This window comes from Ornithodoros turicata, unplaced genomic scaffold (assembly GCF_037126465.1).
Source record: "Ornithodoros turicata isolate Travis unplaced genomic scaffold, ASM3712646v1 ctg00000979.1, whole genome shotgun sequence".
NCBI lineage: Eukaryota > Metazoa > Arthropoda > Arachnida > Ixodida > Argasidae > Ornithodoros > Ornithodoros turicata.
The window spans coordinates 223,371-242,945 of NW_026999433.1; the positions used below are offsets into that span (position 1 = coordinate 223,371).

The 19,575-nt window shown below is 44.2% G+C and overlaps 1 long non-coding RNA gene across 1 annotated transcript; it reads left to right on the forward strand.

The window, feature by feature from the left end:
* Positions 1 to 4,619: 4,619 nt before the first annotated feature.
* On the forward strand, positions 4,620 to 17,080 carry LOC135376021 (uncharacterized). The gene is made up of 3 exons (XR_010417493.1): positions 4,620 to 4,667; positions 16,325 to 16,484; positions 16,786 to 17,080. It is a non-coding gene; the product is annotated as an uncharacterized LOC135376021 (long non-coding RNA).
* Positions 17,081 to 19,575: the final 2,495 nt, after the last annotated feature.

Here is a 19,575-nt window from a genome sequence, read left to right on the forward strand (position 1 = left end):
AGAGCATGCTCCCTTCGCTTTCCAGTATGCACATGTGGTACTCCGAGATATTCACGTGGTTGAAGTCAGACAACTTCTCAATAGTTCTCTTTGGTGTAGCGCTTTTCAGGAGGGACGTGAGATTTCCAGTGAATCCGGTAGACAACACCAGAAGGAGAAGCAACCAGCTAGCAAATATTAACCTGCAAGGGTACTGCCAGGAAGAGACCTTTACGCCCTGTCCCAACACAGCAACAAGAAATGGGCGACACACATTCAGCGGTGCTGGCCGACTTCCTCTTCTGAACCACATGTACAAGAACGTAATGCCAAAGCAACCCAGGAATGTTCCAAATGCCACTGTCCACACTTGCCAGGTGAATGCTACGACCAGAAGCATTTCTTTGAGAACACGCTCTTGCAACTTTACAAATAGAAAGTATGCAAACACGTCATCGTAAGTATAAGCTATGTTTTCCGGTGCCAATGTGTGCGCACTAAGAATAAAGGAGCCAAGGGCGACACCTCTACGTATGAGACGGATTGATTCCAGCACGTCTTCCATAAGATAACCACTGTTAATATTTGTCATTATTGGCGAAATAGAGACAGTCGCGTTCCTGTGCTTGAGGCTCATCCTCAGTGTCGCAATATTAGGATGTTCGCAAAATATTCCCCGCGTACATATCACTGTAAGGTGGTTCCCGCTTAGTGGTCGTTGCTGAAGGAGTGGATTCCTTATTGGTGTTCCGCAGTTGAGACATTCACGACGACCTCCCTCCGTTAGAAAAACACGGCCCCGGGAGAGAATGACGTTGAAAACTCCAGCATTGGCGTCGTTGTACCGGCAAATGGGTTTTCCTGGGAGCCCGCCGTACGTTACGGCCTCTTCACTTTGCAAGTACATGGACCGAGGTGCCTCGTGATGACACGCCATATCAACAAAAAATTGATAGTCATGCTTGCAAATCACAATCAGTAAGCGATCATCCGAGCGTGCGTGAGGGAACTTCTCGTTGCTTTTCTTCAATTCAGATCTGTACGCTTCCACGTCAGTCCATATGATTGTCGGAACGTCAATTCCGCGAAGAAGAGACGTGATTGAGGCTGAAAAATATGCTGACTCACACTGTTTTTGTATCAGAAAGGTGAGCGGCCTCTTCTCAGCGTAGCTGCTAATCAGATCCACAGCCAAGTCTGAACCGATGAACTCTTCAAAACTGCGAATGAGTTTCTGCTGCGTGTCCAAGACCAGAAAGCATAGTGTCAGAAGAATACGAAGACCCATTGTGTCGTCGAAGCCAAGCAATATATGCGAAGTGACCAACGAAGTTCACTAGCGACTGTCCGAGAACAAGGTTGTTCACATCGGTACCTGGAAGTGGTTGCCACCGTATGTGATTATAGTTGCTACGTTGGTTTGCCTACTCAAGACGACGACGCGTCCATTTAGAATAATGAGAAAGCTAAGGAGCATGCACGGAGAACATTGTTTCTCTTTGTCCTCACTTCTGGGATATAGAGCGTGTCTGAGGGCCACGTCGATCATACACACACACACACACACACACACGAAAGAGAGAATGGGAGTCACGTGGAGTACTTCTCTTTCCTCTGTCCTGTCCTCTCGCTCTCTCGCCTATTTGTGTTCGTCGCGACCCTTTTGAATGTTAAATATGTGCCGAAGGTTATCTTTCTTCCTCCAGCGGTACAAGAGAGAATAACGTGGTCACTGACGGAATGCCAGCGATCTCTCGTTCGCTACTGTTGCAGCACATCAAATTCTCCAGGCAAGATTTTGGTTTCTTTTTAGATAAATACTTCAGATATTCTTCATTTTTTGGAGGTAGGGTGTTAAACAATGAAGTTGCAAGTGTGAGGCACCTCAAAAGGTTTTACTAACAAGCTTTCGCGCAGGGTCTGCGTCGCTACTTAATGAGGTATCACTCACATTCCTGAACAGGGTAGAGTAACAAATTGTATTCCATTCGATAGCCCCATGAATAACAAAATAAATGGCATCAAGCTGAATCTTATCTATTTTGTAGATCGTCCGGAAAGCGGCAGTGAACATGGTGCTTTTTGGCGCTTTCAGGTAACTTTGATAATTTGTTTCCAGATATACAAACACCGACACATCGCTGTCAACGCAGGAGCCTACAGTGTGCCCTAGGGCATCTAAATCCAGAGCAGGAGCAAGATCCCTACAATACTACAAAAAATAGCCTTGCAAGGGACGCTCGAAGCCACGCGCGATGACATCGTCTTCTGAGGGGTATTTTTTTTCCTCCTCTCCTATTTTCCAAACCGCCCAGCGCAGAGAATTCGGAAAGGGTTGTCTTCTCCTAGCTCACCGATGGCTTCAACATATATTGTATTCCCGTTCATTCAACACATATAATATATTGGCTTGTTCGATCTGAGAAGTAACAAGCCAGGGGAGCTTAAAAGTGGCTGTGGTAATCGGCTATGCAAGGTGAGTCTTTCGAGCGTTCCTTCAACCCCCTTTCCTCTCGTGCACGTAGAACGGTCTCAAATAAGGTACAGCAACAACAACTACACGCGAAGTCCACGTCGCTGAACTGGGCTGTGACCCGGGGCAGGAATCCGGGCGTCGCCCACACTCAGTGGGTATTTTTCCTCAAACCTCAGTGGGTTTCCTCAGTGGGTTTTCCTCGGACCCATTTGAATGGGCACCAATGTGAAAAAAAAAATCTCTTCGCGATATGAAAGATTCTGCCCTCATTAAAATAATGCAACTAGATGCACCATTTGCGCCGTCTATAATTAAAACGTGAGTAGAGGTGTAACTTTTAAGGTTCCTCCTTCCGTCCTCCGAATCCTTGCTCAAGGTACGTCGAGGGTACGTCACCCCCAGTGCATCAAATTATGAAAGCCAACGTATTGCCGAAACTGCCCCAGGGCGATGGAAGTTCCGTCTCGCCTGTGACGCGTAAGGATACACGAATTGCAGGGACGCATCTGTAGTAGCGGAAACTTTCGCTAATACTCCCATGCAAGAAGGTAACAGGCACAGAATCAGGCAGCGTTCACACGAGGCAACTTTTCTCAGCAATTAGGCTCTCAGTCGGCCGAAACCGTGAACCACGAGCAACCCAAGTTGCTCAGCCTCACTCCGCGAGTATCAGCTGTTCGTGCACCCGCCAGGTAGTGACGGGAGCGTTGACACATCACTCCCGTGGCTATTTATTGAAAATAGTAGAAAGAAATGGTGATCTTTTGGTGTAATAAATCAACTAAGATTTGATAAACAGCAGATAAAGAAAAGTCGCACCTGGGAACGCGGTCTGGAAGTGGCAGATGGGACATTTCGTCATAACGACATGTCCGACGTGAAACTCCTCATTACACACGCATCGCAGTCAGGGCGCATCGCGATATAGCGCGCACTTTGTGGTGTCGCGCAGAGCCAATAGCGCGCTAGTGTAAGAAGCACTATGATGATGGCTATCAATAAAGGATTCTGGAATGGGGGGGGGGAGGGATATGTTTATTAAGAAAAAGTAAGGAAAGCGGAATGGGATGTCTAGCTGAGCGGACACAACACACTTGTTATCGTTTCTACGTTGCATTGCGAGTGTATTCGAAATAATGAACATTGAGTATGGAATATACGAGCTTCTTGTAACCTATGAGACCCACGAAGGCCAACCTCTTTAGAATGCCTTTAAAGGTGCACTGAGGGAAACCCGCATTGTTTTTATTTATTTATTTTCGCTGTGGCATGTTCTATATAGTATAAAATGAGCTTCCGCGAACGAACGATGACCGCAGTTGACGTACAGAGCACGCGCAAAGCCTCTGCTCCGCACTCCTTTCAAAAATCATCTCCCCGTGAAAACAGCGCATCGCAGATCGAGAGAGCGTCGCCATGTATCCCAGTAAACCACGATCGTCTACCGCACGTCAATGAAAACCCCAAACGTATACATCCAACAGCAACATCTCATCGATATCCATCGTACGTACAGCAAGTACGTTAGAGAAGTTGGAGGTCTAAGGAACGTACACTGTACCCTGATTTCAGACGTCTAGTGTGCGTCCATTCTTATGTGCATTGAACGTCCGATATATGTTGTGCACATGTGTTGTAAACATAAAGATGTTTGGCGTCGAGACGGTGAATGGGAAATGTTGCTATCTAGTTTGATCGGCAGTGCGAAAACGAGCGGAAAAACGTCGAAATTAAAAGAATAAAAAAAAATACGCGCAACATTAAACAATATATTTTTAATCCGTCGTCGTACCAGTTGTCTCTTAACTGGCAAAATATAGTCTGTCTCTGTGTGACGAATCGATCTCCCTGTTGTTTTAACGCTGTTATCCGTTTCTACTTCTTCTTTTTTTTTTTTTTTGAACGCCACGCGTGGTTCTTCACGCAGTTTCCGTTTCCATCACTGATGAGTAGCTTTTTCCATCTTCTGCTATTTTGTGTTCAGTGACATGTGAGCTAATTGTAGCCACGGCGGGAACGTGGGAACGTAAAATGCCGCCTTTTGGAGCTTTTTCAGCATTCCTCAACGTCTCGTGAAAATATTAGCATAATTGGTAGTGGCAAATGTGATATCGTCATGGTCATCGGTATCATCGCTCGCCATTTCCTTTATCTGTGCTCTCGCCCTCGCGCGTCTTTGTGCTTGGAAATCTGGCACTGTTTAACAGAACAAGTGCGTACATTTGGTATTGGTCTTACTCTGTGTTCGTTGCATAGTTTTGTAGCATGTGAATATGTCCGGTGAAGCCTATAAGCACTGTCATCCTTATTGAAACGCCGTGCTGTGTGTTGACGGTGTATCATACCAACTTTAGCTTGATATAACTTTCGAGCACAGCAAAGTTAATAGGGGCTGCATAATTATTGACATACGACTACAGACAACTGGTCGCGATTGTATATTTTAACACGTGTGATACTTTGTGATCCTGAAAGTATCAAAGTACAAGTTTCAAGCAATTTCAGTGAGGTTTGTGCTGTAAGTATTTGTTATTCAGCGTGTTGAAAGAATTGTGACTCAAAACCGCGCTTCGTTGAATTGCTATTACCTCGCTTCGATGAAGAGATTTAAACATTGTGAAATTTGTACTGCTCCTCAGGTGAAATTAAAAATATTTATTGTATCATAATGCACGGCATGTACAGGGGTGGTCACATAGAACATCCGATGGACATCCATATACGCTTAGGATGTATATCCATTCGAGGGGCGAAACGTCCAGCTGTGCAACGTACCAGCAACGTGATCTGGACAAGCATTCGATCGTCTATATACTACGTTTTTCAAAGTAATCTGGATATATCTGGACATCCACTGGACATTATTTATCGGCCCCCAGATGGTAACGTAGATGACTTTTTGTGCTTTTTAGATAAGCTGCTATCTTTTTGCAAATGAGTGTCATTATACTATGGTCCTTCGGGAGGCTTAAATATCAATATGCTGTCAAAAGATACAAAGAGTCGTGAGTTTTCCCTTCTTATTGATTCATACTTGTTTTCCAATGTTGTATCTTCTCCGACACGTATTACAGCTACCAATGTGACACTTATCGACTTATTTGTTAAAAATATACCTGCTGACGAGCTGGTTGCAGGCACACTCGCTATAGGAATTAGCAATCACCTACCCATTTTTCTTTCTGCCAACAGGCATCTTCAATCATCGAGAAAACGGTTTCCAAACGTAGTTCTTCAGGACCTTACACCACGTACTCTTGGCCTGTTTCGAAACGACATTGCTCATACGAACTGGGAGGAATTAATACGTTGTTCTTCACCAAACGTAGCGTATGAACGGTTCATGGAAATCTTTGCTCACGTCTATAAGAAACATTTTCCTTATAAGGTTCGAGAGAAACCTCAACAGGCGCGGAAACCATGGATGACAATGACGTTGCTTATTATTATAAAGGAAAAAATATATATAGAATATTTCTTCATGATCGAGACCTTGCCACGTTGGCAGAATTGAAATCGTATAGAAATGTTGTCAATAAAAAAACTTAAAAAAGCATAGCACGACTATTACACACAATTATTCGATAGTGTTGTAGATCCCAAGGTAATGTGGCAGAAATGAAATTCAGTCGTACGTCATTTCCCACGGCATACAATGACCCAAGAGATAACGGTAGATGGGTACCTACAGGGGAAAGACAATGGGTGAAAAGTTCAACGAATACTTTACGATCTTGGTCCATGTTGATGATCACGTTAGCACTGAACCTTACTCACCTGCTTCGTAGGACAATCTATATATCTGAGCCCAACGGAGGAATGCGAAATACTCCAAATATTCGCAACATTAAACAAGAGCGAAGACATCGATGGTTTAAAAATGCAACCAGCCTGTTTTGTCGTCGACATGATTGCGTGGTACTTGGCGCATATCTATAACCTTATCTTATCGAATGGAATTTTTCCGACGCGGTAAAGGCCGTGAAGGTTACTGTTTTGTTCAAGACCGGTGATAAAAACAATTGCGGGAATTATAGGCCTATCTCTGTATTGGCAATATTTTCCAAGGCCCTGGAACAAATAATTTTCGAGAGGCTAACTATGTTCTTCGATATTCATCACACCATCGCAGTTCGGCTTCCGTGCAGGACTTTCTACGGAGACAGCATTGTTACACCAGAAAGAACTAATATTAAACAATATGGAGGCACGAAAAATTTCTCTTGGTATATTGGTAGACTTCTTCAAGGCGTTTGATAGGATAAACCAAAACATATTAATTCAAAAACTATCTCGCTACGGGGTCAGGGGAGTCGCGTTAGATTTGATAAAAAGTTACCTCACGAATCGATGTCAGAGAGTGTGTGTTGACAAAGAAGTATCCTCGCCGAAAGACATCCTTGATGGCATCATTTTGGGGCCTTTGTTATTCAATGTCTGCATCAATGACCTAATTACAATTGGTAACGCCATAGAATTCGTCATTTACGCTGATGACACGAGTTTATTCATTACTCCCACTGATGTGACAACAAGACTCATGAGGGAAGGTAGTAAAATCCTAAATAAATTACACGCATGGTCAGCCAGGAACTGCTTTGAGATAGAGTATGCAAAAACTAAGACTGTCTTGTTACGTCCAAAGCGGTCATCATGCGTCGTGCCACATGCCTTACGATCAGACTATTCTGAAGTAAGTATTTCTTCTACAGTTAAAACCCTTGGCGTCATTTTCCATGAACACATGTTGTGGGATCACCATTGTGACCACATACGCTCTAAACAATGTAAGGTATTGGGCACGATGAGACGATGCCAATTCCTACCAACAAAACAAAAATTGTTATTATATCATACGCTTTTCGGTTCACACTTACGTTGCTGCCAACTCACTTGGGGAAATGGAACAAAGAAGTCAATTACCCAATTAGTAACACTACAAAAAAAAATGCGCTTCGGGTTGTTGCAAATCTTCCCCGTGCCGCTCACTCTTCCAGTCTCTTTCCAAATTTTAATGTTATGAGACTGGGCTCGTTGTACGAATACCAACTCTTGGCTTCTGTGAAGTCGGAGATTCGGCAGAATAAGGCAATACTGCGTAGCTGTGCTAACTTACAAAAAAGGCCCCAGTCCAGACAAACTAGGAATCCAGAACACTGGTGTGTTCCGCGCCCAAGAAATAATTCCGGTTTACAGAAGTTACATTATCAGTTTCCTAGCGTACTCAATAAATACAGTTTTACTGAGGAACCTTTACGTCGTACATCCAAATGGGCTATGTTTCAGATGTTCTTGTTAAATGAACAAAAATAAGACAAACGTACGTTTGGTATATAACCCTTGGAGATACGTAGGGCTGCATATATCATGGTTGATTGTCTTTACACATGTTTTTGTATAAGTGCTATGTAAAGTTCAATGTTCATCTATTTATTTGTACTTTTGTTGCATTTGTTTGATGACATGCAAGCTGTTGTTTTTGCTGCCAGAGTATATTGAAAGGCGAGACTAGTCAAGCTGTTACTAGCAACAGCTCTTTCCTCGTCATTCATGTATATGTTAAATAACGATTTCATTAAATAAACTCAAACTCAAACATGCCCGTTACTTTGGTGAAACAACGTACCACAACTATGATCACATTCCTCATAAACTTAACCTACCCACCTCATCCCACCGTAGAACATTACGCGATTGTCATGTCCTCTACAGGCTTGTACACTCTATCATTGACTGCTCTCAATTGCTCCCTTCGGTGCCCATTCATCTTACTTTACGCAATCTGAGAGTACATCCTGTTATCTAGGTTAATACTGGAAATAGCTGTGCTCTAGTACCTCGTTTATTGCGCTATATGAACGCACTTACCCATAACCATGACATTTACATTTCTTCGCCTTGTTCCTCTTTTACATCACCGCTTCTTAACACTAATGCGCAATCGCATAAACACGTTTGATTTCTTTCGCGTTGCTACACCTTCTCTAATGTTGCCTTTATATTATTGATGCTTTGTCTTGCTTCTGCAATGTTTCAACTCGCATTGATCTTGTTGGCTTGTTGGTGCACCATCCGGTTGATCTCACGGTGGTTGATGGGCAGCCGTCAAAATAAATAATAATAATAATAATAAATATTGTTATTATCATCATCATCATCATCAACAACAACAACAACATCATCATCATCGTCATCCTAGCAAAACAACTTAGTAAGCATTCTTGCTTTCGGGGCTCGCGATAGCGGGATGGCTTTTTCGACTTTTCACACTTCCACACAATACTACGCCACTAAACTCGTTCTTCTTTCAAAGCACAAACTTTTAGCCACTCACTTCTTATGACATTGTGGAGGTAGAATTACTTCCAGCGGTCGAACATTGACTAAATAACATTCACAGTCTCCACCAGGCCAATGTCGATGTCACGTCAGGGAATATTAAAATGGACCGACGCCATTTTACATGCTTGCACTTTGGCGACAAAGGCGACGAACAATTTGTTAATGGGCACCAATGATCAATGCGGTCGACCTCCATGCAATGATGTCTGCTGCTGCATCGTGGAACCGTAGTGTACATGTCGCGAGTAGGACGCTATATCTAAATCATTGTTGTTCCTTTACTCACGAGAAATAATACAGTAACAGTCTGAGACGTTCTTCGACAAACTTTGTTGCGGCAAACACTTTCTTTGCAAGGTGATTTATGAATAACACATGTTTGAACTACATTGCAGAGAACGTTGAAGCCTGTTTTTTTATACGCCTGTAAAATAACTCAGTTATTGTAGCGTTGTATATAACTCTATGCGTGTACTGCATTTTTACGTCGATGTTAGTTGTCCTTGTTTTATGATAATATGTAAAACTTTGTCGATGCTTCCATGTGATGTGATGTGATGTGATGTGAGTAAAGAAAAAAATGGGGATGTAAGTTTCGACGAAGTCAAACTGGCTACCCCAGTACACTTAATACAGAAAGTTCAATCTGATGATGAGATGATGAAAACGCAGAAGGATGATGTCCATGTTTATGTTTCGTTCTCTTTTCTCCTGTTGTTTGATGTCGATGTAGTTATCAGTGCTTTATGTTAATGTGTAAAACTGTTACTGCCGTGTTATTCTTGGGTCATTCCAGGCCAAATCACCCAAAGGTCGTGCTCGACCCCCCCCCCCCCCCCGTTTTGCTTCCAAAAATTATCATGGACTCCTTATTGCAAATAAAGATATTATCCCGAGTTTTACTGGACAATGTTGAACTGTTGTCGATTTAGCCGGTGTCAAAGTTCGTCAGAATCGCGAAAACCATGCTACGAAAAAAGTTACCTACTGAGCAGGGTTTTGAGTCTAGGTGGACTTTAGTGACATAGAATGAAAGAGCGTGGCCCTAACATTCTGCCAATATCAAGTTCTTCTCCCGTGTTTCATTTTCGGCCAGCGAAACAAGGCTGCTTTGGCGCTATTTCTTACAACTTTGCGCCTTGCTAAGGGCACTTTTCGCACAAACTGGAAGAGACAAATACATTCAGCGTGTTCTGTACCTTCCATACTTCAAAATCACATGTTTTGAAGGCCGACCACACAATACTTTTTGCCCCATTTAATCCCAAATGCCGTACTTTTGGTAAAGTTGGCCGTTTTCAACGCCGTTTTTGAAAATGAAGCGGTCGGCCGAGAACAATCCAAATAGATGGAGATGACAGATCAATATCTCTACTAAATCATATAAAAAAAATTGGAGGTACTTTTTGGTAACAGCGAGAAAATATTCTTTATGTCCCACATGGTTACGCGAGGGCCGCACGAGGCGGCTCCCTGTGCTGTGAGGCGCGCGAACACATCGCGTGCTTAGGTTTCACAAGCCGCGTCGTGCGGCCGGATATCAGCATTTCCTATTTTTTTTCAGCCTTTTTGTTAATCAAATGTGTAGTTTTTATTGTTATCAGTGCATTGGTAAGTATTGTTAGTAGGTGTTTCTCAGAGTCTTTCATTCGCGGCGTTTTAAAGTGGTAGTCATGAGAAACGAGAGCGATGCTTTCACACTCACAAGGAACATTATGAGCAAACCATACTATTCCTTCAAATGCGCGTTTCTTATGATTAATAACAACGCAGATCACGTTGTGAGCGGATAGCTTTTGCTGCATTGTAGCGCCCAAAAACGCGCTCGTACATCCACGTAACGTTTAACACATGGCCTTGAAATCGGCTTAGGAGAGCTTATCCGCGGCTCAGCTGATTAGTTTATGATCGTCTTTCTCACATGTTATGCGTGCCGGGTAACCAAAAAGGTTGTTATTGCTCCAAGTTTCTTGCTGAAGTCGTTGTGTTGAACAATGGCCGAAGTAGGGAGGTCAGCAAACGCGCGCGTGCAAAATGAAGGACTGCGGTATGAAAGTGCGTGGCGCGCACGGAAACTCCAGTCGGAGCGGCGTTCAAGACCTATCTTTTCGCCGTACAGAGGAAATTGTAGTGGTCACTTCTAATGAGATACCGTACCAATGGTCGCCTTTGCTTTTTAACGTTTGAAAAGAAATATGAAATAATAATGAAACCGTTGTGCATTCATTTACGTGGGTATCTTTTTGCTCTTACTTCAAACAATCGCGAAAAAAAATATGTAGACATAGGCATAGATGTGACTTAGCTGAATATAATGTCTGTTCTGGTCCTCCATATGGGATGGGGAAAAACGTATTCCCCACACGGAAAAGCGTTATCCGAACCAAGCCTCGCGACCCACCCGTGCGCCGTTCAGCGTAACTTGGTGTAGAGTGGATGGGATATGAAAATTATTTTCGCGCCCTAATCAAAAAGTACCGTCTCATTTTTTTATATGCTTTAGTTTAGATATTGATCTGTCATCTTTATCTATTTGGGTTGTTCTCGGCCGACCGCTTCATTCTCAAAAATGGTGTTGAAAACGGCCAACTTTACCAAAAGTACGGCATTTAGGATTAAATGGGGAAAAAAGTATTGTGTGGTCGGCCTTCAAAACATGTGATTTTGAACTATGGAAGATACAGAACATGCTGAATTTATTTGTCCCTCCAGCTTGTGCGAAAAGTGCCCTTAGAATTGCGCAAAGTTGTAAGAGATAGCGCCAAAAAGAATCTCCGACGCGTCTCATTCAAGTCACGTATTTTGTCAGAGTCATGTCCGTTTCTAAAGGTTGGTCCTCACTGGAGCGTTATGACTCAGAGGCATGCGCTCAGTTGGCACGCATCCTGAGCGCTCAACACAGCGCAACGCGTTGACATGTTCTCACTGCCACGGATTTACGTCCGCCGGTTGGCACATGCGGTCGACGAAGCGTACCAACGTGGGTTCAGTGCAGGCCCATACAGAGCCCAAACGACTGTATATAGTTTCTTAAAGACGTTTTATTTGCGTGCTGTGGTGCCTCGATATGCAAGATCCAGAAACGGTGATGCTCGGCGATGCTTTCGCTGGATTTCTCCTGGCGCAGTATTCCTCGGCGGCGCTACTCTTGCAGCAGAAATTGAAGGAAACAAGAACACACGTTTTCACGCTGCACTGCCTTTTTATAATCTAGCCCTGTCTCGTCACCTCTATTCCGCTGCAAAGCATTCGGTGCACTGCAACTCCTATGGCAGCACGAGAACACAAACCCACAAAACGCTGCTCCGTTGGCCGCCATTGCTGTTTACTTACCAAGCGCAAACTGCGCATGCGTCACGTTCGCCACTCCGATTGGTCTCCTTGCTGCGTCGAACACACTGCTGTGCGGAAAAGTTGAGCCGTTGCGAACTCTTGTATGTTCATGCCTCTCCGTTAGCTCGTTGTCATAGTAACTGACGGATATAGGCCAATGGAACGGATGCCTGTGCGTCAAAACGCACCAGTCAGGACCAACCTTAAGGCGTCAGCTACGCTATTATCTGGTGGTTTCGCTGTTCTGCTCTATATACATTTAGCCTATGTCGACTCTCATGCCGCTTAACTGAGAAACTGGTTCAAAATCATCGTCTTAGTTTTTAAACATACGTCCACCACAACAGTTCATACTGGCACGTTACATTTTGAACACCCCTTATTTCACTAGAATCAACATTGGTATTTCGCTTTTCGAACTTAAGTGTTGTCGTCACTGCATACCGCTAGGGGAGCGGCAGAGGCGAAGCCTTGGTCCCTGTGCGAGAGTTGGTATCTAGAATGTGTTTGAAGCGGAGCGTCGAACCGAAACGTTTTTCGGTTTGTTTCGGGTTCTCTACACCGTCTCGCCGAAAGGGGCCAAGGTACAGACATACAAATTTGATATCAATTTAAAGCGCACGCTTCGATCTACAGGCCGGTACTTCATATATATCGATGGCGTGCATGGGAGGAGTACAGCGTAAAGACAAATATTACCAAAATCTTTCTTTATTACCAAAACTTTTTGGCAAATTTGGCGATATTTCATTGAAGATCAAAACAGAATTTACCCGTGATGTTTACGCATCCTGAAGGCCGATATACCTGACATATGGAGCAAAAAAATATCTATAGTTTGGGAACGTCCGCTGGCGATTAATAAAATGTCAAAGTCGCTCGGTCAGAAAGCTCCGAAGCCCACTCAAGTTCTTTCGGATTTCTTTTCTTTTTTTTTTCTGACGGACCACAACGCATAAAGCCAAAATATTTATTGCTCCTCTGTGCATGCGTGTTGCGGTACAACATGTATTTTTTCAAAGCAAATCGTCGACGGTGACCACCCTGCATGAGTCGAGATGGAATCACCCAGCTGCGTTTCACAAAATACAAAATGTAACAACACACACACACACATTAGATGATGATGAGGCGGGCGACTCACCGCCGCTGAGGCGGTACACTCCCCTATTGCGCGTTGGGAGTGGATGCAACAGAAATGTAACAAGAATATGCTAACTCTCTGCAAAGCCTACTCCCTATATTCCGTTTCTTGGTTGATAGGTGGAGTTGACGACGGCAGGCTTATCTTCGTTGTTGTTCATTCTTATAACCAGTCAATTACACGAAACTTATTGTTTCCGTCGTTTCGTTTAATTTTGTGAGTACTATTTACACCTTCACCCAGACGTGGTGACGACGCGTCTCAGTATTTTGTCAGTGTGTGTCGGTTTCTAAAAGATGGTCCTCACTGGTGCCTTATGACGCAGAGGCATGCGTTCCGTTGGCACGCATCCTGAGCGCTCAACACAGCACAACGCGTTGACATGTTGTCACTGCCACGGATTTACGTCCGTCGGCTGGCACATGCGGTCGACGAAGCGCACTGACGTGGGTTCAGTGCAGGCCCATACCAGGGGTCGGAACCGGAACTGCACCGTAACCGAAAACCGCAAAAAAAGTTATTTTTTGCCGAACCGAACCGTAACCATTTTTTCTCCCTCCTTTAAACGAACCGGAACTGAACTGAAAAAATAGGATGCGGTAACCTGCTCGCGAGACGGTAAAAACGTCCATACCTTCCCTCTCGGCTGCCGCGCATAAGCTCCCTGCATCGCTCGGCATCGCCGAATTTATAGAACAGACAAATTAATAAACTAAGAACTGGTTAGTCCATGTATCTCCTACAGCTTCACCTGCAAAAGGTTCACGACATCCCAGTAGATTTTTGTAACTCGAGGTGTAAAAAAAGATGTGCTACAAGACAGCTACATTTTCTATTATTGCCTCGGCGGCTCCCTTTCATTCAGCACCACAGCGCGAAGGCGGCGTAAATTTTAATAGTTCACAGTGACATCCACAAGCAACACAGACCTCCAGCGACGAAGGAAAAGAGACTGGCGTGTGGTCCAGAGCACGGAGGAAGGGAACACAGGAGCGGCCTCCCGCCCTCTTTTCAGCGGGGAGTGTGCTGGCCTGCCCATGGGACTCTGAGAGTCCCTCTCTACCACATGACCGCTTTCTTCCTTTTTTCTTGAGAAATTGCCGATAGCCTTTTGCAATGAAGTTCAATGGCACGCTGTGCGTCATTTCCCAGCACACTTTTCAGTACAGTAAAGGATGATCTCCTATGAACTGCATGGTTCTCTGTCGAGGGAGTAAGATGTAGGAACGAGGAGCAAGCGTTCGCCGGAACCTGATATTACCTCTCACATGTGATGCACTAATTAGGATAGATAGAGAAGTTACCCATCAAAAAGAACTCGTTACGAGTTAAGTTACCGTATGAAAAATGTAACTAAGGTAGTATCCAAGTTCTTCAGCCTGAGATGTAACTCACACTTAGTTCCTTAGAAAAAAGAATGAGCTACTTCCAAGTTACTTGGGACACAAAATAGCACTACACATGTGCTGGGCGTCTGAGCAGTTGAGTTCAACGTTCAGCTGCCTACGCTGGAGTGCAACACGCTTAGATCGTTTTCGTTTATGCCCTACAATTCGAACGCTTTGCATCTTAGTCCCTGTGGGTGCACAATGGTTCAGCTTCATTTCAATGACAGCGGCTCTTACTTCCTGAATAGAATATTGACATTGATTGAATATACGTTTTATGGCCTCAAATGCCTTGAAAGAACCGGAGAGAAAGCAAGAAAATAAGTATATGTGAGTGAAAAAAAGAATCAAAAGTAACTTGTAAGTTAGTTCAAGTTACTTTGATAAAGTTACCTGAAAAAGAAACGAGTCCCTCTGAAAGTTACAACGGCGTAAAAGTACCCAGTTATGTTACAAGGGGCTTTAGCGAAGGATATTTTTCGGAATTTATTGGTTTTTCGAAAAACGAAGTTTTTCGGAATGTATGATTTACAGCTCAGTTAATATCCGAAATTTGGTGAAAACTTGACGGCGCACGCACGGTTATGGAACGAAAACGCAACACCAAAGAGACACAAGCTTAAAAATACATTTCGTGCTACGCACGCTGAAGTCTTCCCCAATTCCAAATGCACCCTTTCCGTGTACTGTAGTCACTGATATAGCAGTGTTCACATACGACAACCTCTACATCTCGGAATCTCTGAGATCTCGGAACGATGTGAACTCCTCGAAATCAAAGTACTCTTTGACGTTGTCTCAGTGCAGATTTCTTTTGTGTCCCATCTTCTCGTCAGCACTGCAACTAGTTGCCCTTCCAAAAAGATCACACCGTATGACCTCGGTTCGATGCTCATTTTAGTGCGTAGGTCAATGTAGGACAAGGAAATAGGGAAACAGACTGGGGAAAAACCCGTGCTGTGAATGCTCAAAGTGGTCGGTATGACCGCCGAGGAAAACGCTAGGTCGCGGATACCATTATCATGTTACAGCGGGGCGGTATCCGAGGTCAGAAGAAACCGAGGAAACAAAAGGAAGCCAAGAACAATAACACGGTTATCAGAAAAAAAAAAAACACCTGCCAAGATGAGTTTTTCGGATTAATCCGAATTGCTTAAAATTTGACCGGTCTATGTGTTTTTCGAATAAATCCGACAACCCAGAACTCCAGTACAAGTCACTTTTACGGTTTACCACGAACTCTGCTGATTAGTACAGCAGACGTAAACCGGTTCGAACCGGTAACTGTCGGTTCAAACAGTTGTTTGGCTGCGCTGAACCCGAACCCGAACCGAACCGATAACCTTGAACCGAAACTTGAACCAAACCCAAAAAAATAACGGTTCCGAGCTCTGCTGACAGTATTATATGGAAGTTAACGAACACTACTTGATTTAGTGAATAACTTAACTCGAAAAGCATAACATCATACGACACATATAACAGAGGTGTCGTTAAATGTCTCATAGCACCTTGTGGTTTTCGTGCTAAAGTCTCTACTAAATAAATTAGATTTGGTTAGATTTCCTGTAATCAGCTGCCCATGTATTATTAATTTTCTTTTATTCAAACTTTGTAGCCGTCTGTTATCTGAACTATATGCATTGTGGTGTTTTTATTCAGGTGGGACTGCATCTTAGTACAATGAGGAAGCAGTGTCTGACGCCGACACTGAGTGCGGCTCAAAATACAGGCAGGAGTACGACGCTACTACTCCAAAGCCCATTGAACAATCAGACAATGCTGATAAAAGCAACGACATGCGCGAACAACAACAGTGCTGGTAAGTGGCTTCCTACTTGTGCGGTTCCGCAGTTGTGATAAAGAATGTGGACCACTACTCTGCAACAGCACACCAATAGCGGACCGATATTTTTCAAATGTTTTTTTTTTTCGATATTGGAAACCAGTATTGCAAATATGCACCCAGTGTGCCAAATACAACCTGGTCCCACATTTTTCTACACACTTTCATCCGATCTCATTTCACCACACTCACAGCTGACGCGTTACACCGCATCAAAGGCTATGTCAGAGTTTAATTCATGAGCTCGTTGTATGCATTTGAATGTCATATTTTCCAGTTCCATGGAATACAGCAAGCAATGCGTTCCCCAAGTACTAAAAAGGAAAGGATTGCAGTGATGAGATTGTTGCATCTTTCATTCCACTGAGGAAGAAGCTGATGGTGGTAATGTCTGGAACTTCGATGGGGCACTGTGAGTTCTACAAGAGCAAGAGCACTGAGCATATAATACATCGCACATGGACTTTGGCAACATTCATCTTTGTGATGTCAGTGGGAACAAGCGGCTTTTACAGCCGGTTATGGTATCTGCAGGGTTAACCTACCATTATAAACGATCATTGTAAGTTGTATTTTCTTGATACTTTCACTCATTGGGCGCTCTTATCACAATAAAGATGACATCGTCAACATCAAGGCACAACAACAGACAATAAATGTTCTATCTCGTTCTACAACAGGTGCTATGGGGCAATATTTTCTCTCTAACAATTGGGGGGTTGCGGTGTAACTTTGGGGTGTAACTGAAAGCTTCCTTCATCCCTTTCTTTTTTTTTTCTTTTTGAGGGGAGGGGGATATGCAATGTCTAATTATCACTGTTAACGAAAATAAATACACGACTGACGTTCGGCAAACGAACGTGGTCTATGGACGTGCCCCCGAGATCTGAGAAACACATCGCTACGGCAAAGGCGGGGAAATGAAAATGTATAATCAGTAACATTTGTCGGTAGGGAATATGATAAAAATATCAACGGAAAAAATTTTCCTCAACCGAGTGCGAAGTTGAAGTTGTACGTCGAGGTATTCCTATATCTGAGCCGTTGCTAACTTTCGTAACAATACTTTCTTTTCCATGTGGTATACCAAACTCGGCCAGTATTGCACTGCTGAGAGGCGATCGGCGGTCCATACTTCGAAACATTGTGCTCCTCTGACTACCCGCCAACGGACCGCCGACATACTACCCCCCCCCCCCCCCCCCCGCCATGCTGAGCAGAGTTGACCCAGCGCTCGCTTTCCGCATGCCAGCACATGTCTCTCGTCAAGACGCCGCATTAGTTCATCGAATGCGCCCCGACGTGGCCTTCACAGCAGAGTGGCGCTACCGCTTGAGACAAGTTAACTCTCCCCACTGCAGTCACTGCGGTGCTGTACAAGATCTCGAGCACATTCTTCTCCATTGCCTACACTACCCACCCTCCCCGCTCCGTACTCTTCGCCTCCCTCAACGAGCTAGACCCCCGACCCCTCTCCCTCACAAAACTGATTGGTCCCTGTCCGCATCCAGCTCACCAACGCTCTGTCCTCAAGGCTCTCTTCGCCTTTTTGGACGCCACAGGACTTCCATCCTGATTGTAACGGGACCCATTCCTTCATTCGCCGCTTCACCTCCAGGGTAGAGTATCGCCCCCGGCGATGAAACTCCCCACCCATTATCCTGAAATAAAGTTGTTGTTGTTGTTCACCCAGTAGAATGGAGATCGTATGGAGCTGGGATCCCGCCACGCATTTCTCTCTCTCTCTCTCTTTCCCCTTTATTTCCGACAGTTGCTGTGGCCTTTTCTCATTGAATGGGGTATGTCAGACAAGTCATAATGGCAAGAATAAAAATATACAACTTGATAAAATTACATGTGATACTGACTCAGCGTAAAGCACTCTGGTCCTTCGCGTTCTATGATCTCGAAAACCTTGCTTCCTAGGAGACACGACCTCCCGGGAAATGTTTCTCACTTCTTGACTTTAGCGTTTGTGAAGGGATAATAGGGATAACTCAAGTCCGAAGGGCTATTTTGGGAGTACGGATTTTGTAGAGAACCTGTTTGGAGACAGAACGCGTTCCTGCTGGACACCAAGTGGATAACGGGTGGTGGCGCCCCGTAGTGACACGTTTTTCGATGCGATAGGGAAGAGGGGAAAGTGACCGTAGTCTAATGTGAGTCTTCCTAATTTCTGTGTGGTCATCACGATGCCCCTCTCTAAATAGTTGCGAGTGTCTGTGAGAGAGAGAAAAAAAGGGGGAACTGGTGTACCGAAGAGGGACCAAAGAAAGGGGGGGGGACGTTTGGAGCGAAGGCTCTTCTTCATACTAGAGGGACGGAATGTGGGGGATGTCGGGAAACATGCTCTATATATCGCCCACCCCGCTAGGGGGCAGACACGAGGTCCGTGTAAGAGGGCGGCATGTTACAACACGTGCCAACAAACTAGAATCCTAAAGTGGCTCTGTAATTTAAGTCTCTCAAAGTCAAAGTCAAGGTCAAAGTCAAATGCATGCAATAGACCTCTACCTGTTTGTAAACAAATGACGTCATAGTGTTCGGCAGCGCCACGAGTTTGGTAGAGTCGAACTACGTTCAAAGCTAGTGGCGAACAAGGTCGTGCCCGAAAGCCGCGGTCTTGAGGGGATTGCGATAGTCTCTGAAACGGACGCGACCTTTGGTCCTACATTTCTTTCAGCGAACAACTGCCCATTCGTGGAACCCAGCTCTCCCTTTCCGATCTGTTTCGGTTTCGATCTGTCTACCAACGTCATGATGACGTTTATCGGGTAGAGGTTTATTGTTGACAGACTGTTCGGTTTCCTACTAGGTCCCTGGACATGCAATTATGGAAAATTCGATTGCAGAAAAACTACAGCAATTTCAGCGGAATTCGTTGATATTTGAACTCTTGAAGGTTCAAGCTTTTCGCTGCACATAAAGTTTCGCTAGGTTTATATTAACTTTTCGGTCCATTTAAAAAGATCATCTCCAGTGGGCTTTTTTGAATAAAACACGGATATTTTTGGATATTTTTAGAGAACGTATGAAGGGAGTTGTCTCAGGACAGAAGCCGCCGATA